Source organism: Salvelinus sp. IW2-2015, linkage group LG15, assembly GCF_002910315.2.
Source record: "Salvelinus sp. IW2-2015 linkage group LG15, ASM291031v2, whole genome shotgun sequence".
NCBI lineage: Eukaryota > Metazoa > Chordata > Actinopteri > Salmoniformes > Salmonidae > Salvelinus > Salvelinus sp. IW2-2015.
The window spans coordinates 40,698,429-40,708,174 of record NC_036855.1 but is presented as its reverse complement, the minus strand read 5'-3'; positions in this window follow the sequence as shown (position 1 = coordinate 40,708,174).

The following is a 9,746-nucleotide window of genomic DNA, read 5'->3' as shown; positions in this document are numbered from 1 at the left end:
ATCCACTCCGGTGTCCCCAAAAGTTTTCAAAAGCACAATTGCTTGTAAGTGCCCAGCCGTACTTTGGAGTCTCGTTGCTGCCTTGATTAGACAACTCAAGTTTGCAAAGCCAGTGTGGCTCCAAACACCAAATCGATCACTTGRAAATAATAGGCATTCCCAGCAGTACAGTTTGCAGTGCTTCTCGGAGCCTGTGAGCCATTGACAGCGCTCGTAGTTGAAACTTTGAAAGTGGCTTTCCCGCCTGTGACAGGCTTTGTGGCGTCGGGCGACCTCTCCTTACAATGTCTAACTTTTCTTGAAAAGTTCGTCTTGAGAATGGCGTTATAATTATATCCTCGACCAAATCGATATCTTCTCCTCCTTCCGCCATTGTGGGTTGAAAAAACAGCTTAGTAGTATGCGAATTAATTCGTTTATCAAATTCAGTTTCCTAGATCTGCATAGACCTGCCCATAGGACCTGCCTCTCAATATTGGTAATCCAAACAAAAGACGTGCACGCACTACGCCTGCTAGCTGGCTCCTGTGTAACACTGGAGCCAGCTAGCAGGCGTACAATAGCCAACTCTAAAGRTGATTGGTTGACACTAAATTTTCATTTCCATTCACTATAAGCTACAAGCGCCCGCACTGTTGATTCTGAAGGCCTGAGGGCAGATTTTAGACCCCTGGCAACACATGATGGCTGAATATGATTGGATAAAAGATCTAACATAAAGACCAGCCCTCCAAATCTCAACCTGGGGCTGGAAGCAGTGCAACCAAGAGGAAAGCTATGAAATGAAGAGTATAACTCTTACTCTGGGGAATAATTTAATACATATTTGTGGGAAAATATATTTTAAWTTTTTTTTTTATTCTGATGATGTTTAGGCCAGCAGAGAAGGCCTTGCAGGCCCTGACGGCCCACCACTGACTGTTAGTAACAGTTAGTTCCCCTTGATGTAGCAAGAATATAACTTCCTGAAGTTCACGTGGTCGCAACAGTAATGATAATTTCCTGTAGCAAAGTTATAACGAAGAGATTGTGGTTTATGGTTCCCAAACCCGCACTCGTTCACTACTTCCCAAAAAATCCAAAAGCATTGTATTGGTGGAGGCATAGGACAGTGAAGGGAAGTGAACAATGGCAGACTTTGAGAGGATAGAGAGATAATTGGAACATAGCCGAGATGTTCAACACCACTTCTTTTGGGGTTTGATCAGTTCTTACACACATCATAAATGAGAAAAACAAGGAAGTTCGTTGAACCTTCATWTCTTTCCAGCGTGACCTAGCAGACCCCTTTACTGAATAGCACATCTGGTCATTTGTCATTTGTTGTAGGAAAATACAACACGGTTGATTAACATATTTGTGTAATGCGAAGTTCTGTAAGTACTGGATCTGACAGGTTCGCCTGATGGAGTGCCAGGGCAATCTGGAGGTGCTGCCCCTTTTTGAGGTGGCAGTACGCYTGATGCTAGAGGTATAACATACTCTCATCCCTACCTATGACTCTCTCCCTCCCGCTCTCTCTAACTCCTTCTATACCACTTTTTTATTTTTTACTTCTGGAGGTCATGCCCCTGTTTGAAGAGGCAGTACAGGTTGGGTGTTGTTAGAGGTATAGCATACACCCTTTACCTAATCCCTCTCTCTCCCCCTTACTATGTAAAGCACTTTGGGTGACTAGTGATAAATGTATTTATCATACAGAAGAGCCCAAACACTGAATGTTTCAAATGCTTACTCAGCGAAGATGTACCAGCTGACGACATTTTTATTTTATCTTTATCTAACTAGGCAAGTCAGTTAAGAACAAATTCTTATTTTCAATGACAGCCTAGGAACAGTGGGTTAACTGCCTTGTTCAGTGGCAGAACGACAGATTTTTACCTTGTCAGCTCAGGGATTCGATCTAGCAACCTTTCGGCTACAAGTCCAACGCTCTAACCTCTAGGCTACCTGCCGCTGTGTCCACTTATACCTTCAGCTCTCGCCCCCTCCCTTCCACAAATATATACTTCAGTACTTTTCCATCAGCCAGGATTTCTCCGTACTCCTCCGTGCATATCACAGGACTTCTTATCAGTCAGGAAAGGCCTTGAGTTATTGAGAGTATAGATTCCTACAGTCCACGTGTCACGCCCTGACGGTTCCCAGTCCAGAGCTTCCGGCGACAGTTCCAGTCCAGAAGCTCCGGCGCCCGTTCCACAGTCCAGTACGGCCTGTGCCTCTTCCCCGCATTCGCCCTGAGGTGCGTGTCCTCAGCCCGGTACCACCAGTTCCGGCACCACGCATCAGGCTTCCAGTGCGATCCCCAGTCCAGAGCTTCCGGCGACAGTTCCCAGTCCAGAGCTTCCGGCGACAGTTCCCAGTCCAGAGCTTCCGGCGACAGTTCCCAGTCCAGAGCTTCCGGCGACATTTCACAGTCCGGAACCTCCAACGACGGTCCATGGTCCGGAACCTCCAACGACGGTCCGCGGTCCGGAACCTCCTGAGATGGTCCACGATCCGGAACCTCCTGAGATGGTCCACGGTCCGGAACCTCCTGAGACGGTCCACGATCCGGAACCTCCAGCTCCAGGGTAGGAGCCTTCTCTGTTCCTCAGTTCCTCTCCAAGGCTGGAGTCTTCCTCTGCGCTGGTGCCCAGTCCAGGCATGGCGTCCGGTCCCGCTCCATGGCAGGAGCCTTCCTCTGCGCCGATGTCCAGTCCAGGCACGGCGTCCAGTCCCGCTCCATGGGAGGAGCCTTTCTCTGCGCCGATGTCCAGTCCAGGCACGGCGTCCAGTCCCGCTCCATGGCAGGAGCCTTCCTCTGCGCCGGTGCCCAGTCCAGGCATGCCGGTCAACTCAGCTCCATGGCCAGAGCCTTCTTCGGCGCGGTGCCCAGTCCGGGTGCGGCATACAACCCAGCTCCATGGCTGGGGCCCTCCTCTGCGCCGATGCCCGGTCCGGGCACGGCGTTCTACCCGGCTCCATGGCCGGACCCGTGGTCTAGGCGGGGGCAAAGTCCCGCACCAGAGCCGCCACCGATGCTGGCGAATCCACGAGCGGAGTGGGTACTTCGCCCCACACCGGAGTCCGCACCTTTGGGGGGGGGGTACTGTCACGCCCTGACCATAGAGACTTTTTATTCTCTATTTTGGTTAGGTCGGGGTGTGACTAGGGTGGGTGATCTATTGCATTTATTTCTATGTTAGCCTGGTATAGTTCCCAATCAGAGGCAGCTGTTTATCGTTGTCTCTGATTGGGGATCATATTTAGGCAGTCATTTCCCCACTMGTTTTTGTGGGATCTTGTTTTCGTGTTGATGCCTGTGAGCTCTACAGAACYTCACATTTCGTTGCTCTTTATTGTTTTTGTTAGTTTCAATTAATAAACATGTGGAACTCTACGTACGCTGCGCCTTGGTCCGAGTATGATTACCACGACGCTCGTGACACCACGGCAATCCACTAAATAATTACACTTCCCATACACAAAGAACTTGAACCTAAACAAGACTTTCAATCTCTAAGGATATAATAAAAATAATCTATTCATACTAAGAGGATATAAAACCGTAATTTACAATCTATCGCTGGAAAAGCGCTATATACAGTGCATTCGGAGAGTATTCAGTATTCCTTCCCTTTTTCCACATTTTGTTAGGTTACAGCCTTATTCTTCAATGTATTAAATTGTTTTTTCCCCCTCATCAATCTACACATAATACCCCATAATGACAAAGCAAAAACAAGTTTTTAGATACGTTAGCAAATTGATTACAAATTTAAAAATATAGATACCTTATTTACATAAGTATTCAGACCCTTTGCTATGAGACTTGAAATTGAGCTCAGGTGCATCCTGTTTCCATTGATCACCCTTGATGTTTCTACAACTTGATTTGGAGTCCATCTGTGGTAAATTCAATTGATTGGACATGATTTAGAAAGGCACACCCCTGTCTATATAAGGTCCCACAGTCTATATAAGGTCCCGCAAAAACAAAGCCATGAGGTTGAAGGAATTGTCCTTGAGCGGGATTATTTCAAGGCACAGATCTGGGGAAGGGTACCAAAAAATGTCTGCAACATTGAAGGTCCCTAAGAACACAGTGGCCTCCATAATTCTTAAATGGAAGAAGTTTGGAACCCCCAAGACTTTTCCTAGAGCTGGCCGGCCGGCCAGCCAAACTAAGCAATCGGGGGAGAAGGGCCTTGGTCAGGGAGGTGACCAAGTACCCGATGGTCACTCTGACAGTGCTCCAGAGTTCCTCTGTGGAGATGGGAGAACCTTCCAGAAGGACAACCATCTCTGCAGCACTCCAGCACGCCTTTATGGTAGAGTGGCCAGGCGGAAGCAACTCTTCAGTAAAAGGCACATGACAGTCCGCTTGGAGTTTGCTAAAAGGCACCTAAAGGGCTCTCAGACCATGAGAAACAAGATTCTCTGGTCTGATGAAACCAAGATTGAACTCTTTGACCTGAATGCCAAGCGTCACGTCTGGAGGAAACCTGGCACCATCCTTACGGTGAAGCATGGGGGTGGTAGCATCATGCTGTGGGGATGTTTTTCAGCGGCAGATACTAGGAGACTAGTCAAGATCGAAGGAAAGATGAATGGAGCAAAGCKCAGAAAGATCCTGGATGAAAACCTTTTCCAGAGCGCTCAGGACCTCAGACTGAAGTGAAGGTTCACCTTCCAACAGGACAACAACCCTAAGCACACAGCCAAGACAACGCAGGAGTGGCTTTGGAACAAGTCTCTGAATGTCCTTGAGTGGCCCTGCCAGAGCCCGGACATCTCTGGAGAAACCTGAAAATAGCTGTGCAGCGATGCTCCCCATCCAACCTGACAGAGCTTGAGAGGATCTGCAGAGAAGAATGGCAGAAACTCCCCTAATACAGGTGTGCCAAGTTTGTAGCATCATACCCAAGAAGACTCAAAGCTGTAATCACTGCCAAAGGTGCTTCAACAAAGTACTGCGTAAAGGGTCTTAATACTTGTTTAAATGTGATATTTCAGTATTTAATATAATTTGCAAACATTTTCAAAAACCTTTTTGCTTTGTCATTATGGGGTATAGTGTGTCGATTGATGAGGGGGGGAGGGGGACCTATTCAATCCATTTTAGAATAACGCTGTAACATAACAAAATGTGGAAAAAGTCAAGGGGCCTGAATACTTTCTGAATGCACTGTAAATTCAATCAAATATTTTTATTATTATTATTACCTCTCCCTCCTTACGACTCCCTCTGGCTTTCTCTCTGCCTTTCTCTCCTGTTTGAGGAAGCAGTACGAGTGGTCCCACAGTTGAAACAATCTATCCTTTGTCTCCCTCCCACACTCCCCACTCCCTCTCTTCTGTATCACTATTAAACCACCTGGCTGGGAGTCTAGTTATGTCAATCATCAATCTCTTTCTGAGATTTGTCTGTTTATGAAGATTTCCTTAAACATAATGTAATCAAAAGAAAAATGATTGCCTCCCTTGGTATCTATTTCTTATCTATTTCCTCTCCCCATTCTCTCCTTCAGCCAGTGGATGAGCTGCGGACTGTTGTGTTTGAGATGCTAAAAAAGGAAGAGACACAAGGTAATGAGGCAGCAACATCCCTATTAAACAATGACTATCTCAAAATCTTTCCTCGCATCCTCTCTCCTCGCCTCAGTCTCAAAACGTGTTGGAGAAGAAGGTCTGAAGGCAGGGACAGTGGATCTTCTCCTCCAATATGTTTGAGAAGGATGCAAGGAATTATTATTTGAGATAGAAGTTCGAACGAGTGTTGTCTGAGCTCTGAGGTTGATTCCCCATCTTAACTGGATGCCGCTAAAAGGTTCAGCTCACTGGTGTGCCATTTTACACTTGTTTTAGATACATTCAGCCTCAATTCGTCAAGGGAAATATAGTATTCTTTCTAACAAAGTTATCTTCGTAATATTTCTGGATTTTGTGTATCCTTGGAAATATTCAGAATTCATGTAAACATAGCAGMTTGGAAAACATAGCTTGTCCCAAGAAAAGTGGTCTCTTTGCACAACTTACCCTGTTTTTATGGGGTAAATTGAGCATAGGTACAAGGTAAGGATAGGGACACCTTTCTAACACTTTGTACTTTTTAAAAACACTTTTAACATAGGCTCAGGCCCTGGTGGAACCTCATATCCCAGTGATAATGCCTAGCATTAAGCCTGGGAAGAAAACACTTCAATTGTGGCCTAAAGAGGGCGGCAGGTAGCCTAGAGCGTTGGGCCAGTAACCGAAAGGTTGCTAGATCGAATTCCCGAGCTGACCAGGTAAAAATCTGTTGTTCTGCCCCTGAAAAAGGCAGTTAACCCACTGTTCCTAGGCTGTCATTGTAAATAAGAATTTGTTCTTAACTGACTTGCCTAGTTAAATAAAGGATAAAATAGATTTTAAAAACGGGGCAAACCCAACTGAGGAATTTTTCCTAATTTGAATTTCACGAATGTGAGGTGTCTTGAAAATACTATGCATATTATGCATAAAACTGAACATATGTAATGATCATTTGTATGGGGTATATTGGCTTAACTTGCCCCTGGCCAATTGGCACAATTTACCCCAAAGCAACCATTTTTATTACATTAGCCCACACAGCTAAAGGATGCACTTTCATGGTCGGTTTAGGACCTCACATTGTTTTATACATCTGTTGGAGTCTCCATAAGCAACAATCTTAAAATGATCTACTTTGGTTTAGAAACCACTTTTTCCAATTGGTTTCTTCAGAGTGGAAGCGAGAAGGATAACTGTAGGTCAATGAAAGTGATGAATTTGGTTAACAAAAAATGTAATGTCTTTTTTGCTACATGTGGCTTATTTGATCGACTGTAAGTTTTGTAATGCTTAGGTTTTTACGAGTGTACACATACACAGAGTGTACAAAACATTAAGGATACCTTCTTAATATTTAGTTGAACCCCCCCACACACACTTTTTGCCCTCAGAACAGCCTCAATTTGTTGGGGCATGGACTCTACAAGGTGTTGAAAGCGTTCCACAGGGATAAGCTGGCCCATGTTGACTACAGTTGTCAAGTTGGCTGGATGTCCTTTGTGTGGTGGACCATTCTTGATATGCACGGAAAACTGTTGAGCGTGAAAAACCAAGCAGCGTTGCAGTTCTTGACACACTTACCTGTTATCACACTCAGGCAGCAGGTAGCCTAGCGGTTAAGAGCGTTGGGCCAGTAACTTCAAGGTTGCTGGTTCGAAGGTGGAAAAGGTGGTAAAATCTGCAATTCTGCCCATGAGCAAGGCCGTTAACCCCTAACAACTACTCCCAGGCATGGATGATGTCGATTTAAGGCAGCCCCCCGCACTTCAGGGGGGTTGAGTTAAATGCGGAAGACACATTTTGGTTGAATGCCTTCAGTTGTGCAACTGACTTGGTATCCCCTTTCCCGGTGCTCCTGGCATCTACTACCATACCCCGTTCAAAGACACTTAAATATTTTCTCGTGTCCATTCACCCTCTGAATGGCACACATACACAACCCAAGGCTTAAAAATCCTTCTTTAACCTGTCTCCTCCCCTTTATCTATACTGATTTTAAAGTGGATTTAACAAGTGACATCAGTAAGGGATCATAGCTTTTACCTGGTTAGTCTGTCATGGAAAGAGCAGGTGTCCTTAATGTTTTAGACACTCAATGTCAGTAGGACATGTGAGAAAAAACACTTAATTGGAGTTGTACCTGTTATCACACTCGTATCTGCCCTCTCATTGGCTAGAATGTTCCCACCTGATCTTGCCTCCTCCCGACTGCCTTCCATTTTTGAAGACATTTCTTTTCATTGTTAGAGCGGCCAATGGAGTATCTGGTCAGCATAACGGATAATCTGTGGTTTCTTCCTTCAGGCTCCATTAAATGATACCTCTTCCTAAATATTTGGTCARGTAAGGTTTCCTAGAAAAGACTGTCACAACTCCCCTACAGCAGGCAAAGTGACTTTTATAGGCATTTTCCCCTAAGTTTGCATAAAATCACATTGGTGGTAGTAAATGCTGTTCAAACCGGCTCAAGCATAAATGACCTAGTGTGTTGAGCTATATTGCGCCTTGAATTGAATCCTGGCCATAGTTGTTCCTGCCAAAACCAGCACCTGGATCTGGACACACTGCTGTGCACAGGGTTTTCTCTTTCTGCTTTGACCCTACCAGGGCTGAGCTGCTTTAACATTTAAAAAGTTCAGATAATTTTGCTTKTGAAAAAGAGCATGCTTTAACTAAGTTGTTTCGTCATGGCATTTAATCCAGTCAGACTCCAAGAGCAAGAGGCATTTTTTTAAGCAGAGGCCAGCGGAACACAGGTGCTTGCGTAATGCGTAAGAGACAGCAGCTATAAGTTAGAAACTTATTATGCATAAACCATCACTAATTAGCTGAATATAAGGCTAATACTGCATTGAATTTATTACCTGAAAGTGGTAGGCTAGGACATGCATACTATATATCAATCTAGAACAGGATGATCTATTTTGGATGCAATTTGAATGGAGTTGATGGAGAGAGAGACTGCGAGAGAGTACTTGRGCATGCACTGAGAGAGTACTTGCGTGCACTGAATTAAAGCAAAGATATTTGAGTTATAGGCTGTTTTAAAATTCTGCAGCTGCAATGGAAAAAAAATCTCTACAATTAAAAAAACAAGGTTACCCCAGATAGCCAGATGGAGCTGGTTAAATTAGATGTGCATTCGTTCTTTATATTACTGTAGCATAGGCTATGCAGCAGAAAATGTAGGCCTACCTGTCACAAAAAAACTAAGTCACCATAATGCGATAATAGGTCTACATGCATTGTGAACTCCCTCAATTCAACCCTATTATAGTGGCGATACATGTGATTTCACAACAGAACAGTTTTCAGTTTTCTGACTCATATTACCAGTAAGGTAATTGGGACTAGTAAATTCTAACAATGCCCTTGAACAGAGAACGGAGCACTTTTTTAATGCCATTTAGCAGAGACTTTTATCCAAAGAGACTTACAGTAGTGCATGCATACTTCTCAGTAGTTGACTAACTTTATTATTGTTATTATTATCCCTATTACTTCCAGGTAAGTCTTCTGTAGCGTCAGATGGGGCTGAGAGACAGGAGGAGAAGGATGAAGAGAACAGTGTGGAGCCTGACTCTACACCAGACCCTATGGCCACACCCACATCTGTCAAAGCCCTGATCCGTGGTGACAGAGGAGGATCGTCTGTGGTCAAGTACAAGATCACAGCCACTCCAGGGTACGTTTGACCTCTCACTGTGTGACCTCTGGCCTCACTGCCTCGTTTGACCTTGTCCTGATTGACCTCTCTATGATCCAGTCAGCCATTTTAAAGGTGCAACCTGGGATAAAAAAACAACAAGAAAATGGCAACCCGCCACTTGTTTTGATGTACAGCCAATTTAACCTAAGCAGAGACTTTGTATCTGTATCTCTGGCTGGTCTGGGCCCTGCCTGGAGTTTACATACACCAACTAGGGCTTCATTTTATGCCACATATTTGTGCCCAGCCACTACATACAGTACATACAACAAGTAGTGAGGTTGGTGCATGTCCCGTATTCAAATCCATCACCATGTCTTTGTCTGAATTGTCACCCTATTCCCTGCACTACTTTTGACTGGAGCTGCTATTTCAAATCATCACCATCTCTATGTACTGTAACCTGTTCTCTCTGATTTTTCCCACCCGCAATGGCTTCAGGAGCCAGCAGAGGGAGTTGGCAGTGGCCCACGTGGTGGAT